Source organism: Nycticebus coucang, chromosome 16 (assembly GCF_027406575.1).
Source record: "Nycticebus coucang isolate mNycCou1 chromosome 16, mNycCou1.pri, whole genome shotgun sequence".
NCBI classification, from domain to species: domain Eukaryota; kingdom Metazoa; phylum Chordata; class Mammalia; order Primates; family Lorisidae; genus Nycticebus; species Nycticebus coucang.
Window position 1 is genome coordinate 1,909,375 of NC_069795.1, and position 2,428 is coordinate 1,911,802.

At 49.1% G+C, this 2,428-nt stretch overlaps 1 pseudogene; it reads right to left on the reverse strand.

The window, feature by feature from the left end:
- Positions 1-905: 905 nt before the first annotated feature.
- LOC128567966 (glucosamine-6-phosphate isomerase 1-like) lies at positions 906-1,993 on the reverse strand (annotated as a pseudogene).
- Between the last annotated feature and the right edge of the window lie 435 nt (positions 1,994-2,428).

The following is a 2,428-nucleotide window of genomic DNA, read 5'->3' on the forward strand; positions in this document are numbered from 1 at the left end:
AGTTTGGCTGAGCCCCTGAAGCTCTGAGTTTATCAGCAAAAGCCGCCTCTTTTGCCCCACCCAAATCCTTTCCCCAGAGAGTTCTCCCAGTTCACACAATGGCCAGCGGTGAGAGCAGAGGACAACACAGGGAGGGACGGCAGTCTTCCTCGGCACCTGTATTGACCAGAGGGACTACCTCATTGCACTCACTTGCTTTAGATGCTAAGAGAGTCGATGCCTTAATCTGGAACAATGATTCAAAGTAGGGGCAGGCTTGTGTAAGAGAGGCTCTCAAGACTCTCCAAACCCTAATTCTCTCCCATGTGAAAATCAGTGCATGTAACAATAGGAATTTCTGACAGGAGTGTGTTGTACGTATATGAACAGTGGCTGAGGCAGAACAAAAAGTTTAAAACTCTTAACCTGGGTTTAGCAGATATTAAAATGATGGGGCACATTTTTCAAAAGAAGTTTTTCTGATTAAGTTACACATAATCATTCTCCCTATAGCTAAACTTCATGACTAGGTTCCTATCCTCAAAGCCAAGAACAAGAGTTTTATGCACTTATCTGGAGTAACCATATTGGATTAAAGAAATACAATTCTGGGCCCAGTGTCCGTAGCACAGTGGTTAAGGTGCCAGCCACATTCTCCAAGGGTGGCGGGCTTGAACCCGGCCCAAGCTAGCTAAACAATAATGATAACTGCAACAAAAAAATAGCCGGGTGTTGTGGTGGGTGCCTGTAGTCCCAGCTACTTGGGAGGCTGAAGGAAGAGAATCGCCTAAGCTCAGGAGTTGGAGGTTGCTGTGAGCTGTGATGGCAATGCACTCTACTGAGGGCGATAAAGTGAGACTCTGTCTCTGAAAAAAAAAAAAAAAAGACAATTTCCAGAAGGATCCCCTTGTCCTACCTAGCACAGGCTAATCACTGTATGGTTTCTTAGAAAATGGGCTCTTCTCAACTTCTTTCTTTTTGATACTGGACAAGGGGTCCACCAACTTGTTATGAACAAGCATTAAGCCTTTGAAATACTTGACAGTCTTCACTTTCAGCTCTAAGGTGGCATCTTTATCACGTACAACCAGTGTAGGGTGCTTCTGAGAGGGACACACAGTCCCCATGTGGTTCACTCCCTCCTTGATGGCCTTGTACAGAGCAAATGCCTTGTAAGCACCTGTGATGAGGATCACTGCCTGTCCAGCATCCATGTCAGGGTCCACACCTACTGTCAGGGTCATGGTGGGCACCTTGGCCAGGTCTCCATCCAAGAACCTGGCATTGGGGCAGCACCTGTGGCTCAGTGAGTAGGACGCTGGCCCCATATACCGAGGGTGGTGGGTTCAATCCAGGGCCCAGCCAAATTGCAACAAAAATAGCTGGACGTTGTGGTGGGCACGACTGCTCGGGAGGCCGAGGCAAGAGAATCGCCTCAGAACTGGAGGTTGCTGTGAGCTGTGACACCACAGCACTCTACCGAGGGCGACAAAGTGAAACTCTGTCTCTTAAATAATAATAATAATAATAATAATGATGATGATTAAAAAAAGAACCTGGCATTAGCCAGGATGGTGTCCATCGCCAGGGTCTTCCAGGTCCTGGGACACTAGGCTAGAGCCCGGCTGTGTCTATCGGGGGCAATCCCTCATCCCACCTGCAGCCTTGATCGTCTCTTCAAAGACATCACATTCAGCCTGTAGGTCAGCTGCATTCCCACCCAGATTGTGGGTGTTTATGGGTGGATGTCAGGAAGGAGTGGTGACTCTCCGAGTGATCTCCAGGAAGGCCCACATACTCATCCACGTTGAAGGTCTTCACCTACTTGAAGAACAGATCGCCATTCTGATAGTACTCAGCTGGCTTCTCATAGCAGCCAAGTGGGGTGCACCAGTGGGGAGCCCCAGGGGGAAGCATTTGCCTGGCCCTGGGTTAAACTGGATGATGTAGTTCCTGATGTATTTGGTGCCTGCCCGGTGGCCTGAGAATAGTGGTCGAGGATAATGAGCTTCATCTTGTCTCAGACGCCTCCTGTGGCTGCCGCAGCTATGGAGCTGGAGGCCCACCCTGGGCCAGTTTTTCTATATCTAGTACAGGCTAGGTTTCACTCTTGCTCAGGCTGGTCTCCAACTCCTGAGCTCAAGAGATCCATCCCCTTTGGCCTCCCAGAGTGCTCAGATTACAGGCATGAGCCACCTCTTCTGGTCAAAAAAAAATTTTTTTGAGATGGGATCTCACTCTGTTGCCCAGACTAGAGTGCTGTAGTGTCATAGCTCACAGCATCCTCAAACTTTTGGGCTCAAGAGATCCTCCTGCCTCAGCCTCGTGAGTAGCTGGGACTACAGTCTCCCAACGCCATGCCCCTCCTAGTTTTTCTGTTTTTAGTAAAGATGGGGTCCTTGCTCTTGCTCAGGCTGGTGTTGAACTCCTGAGCTCAAGGGATTGTCCT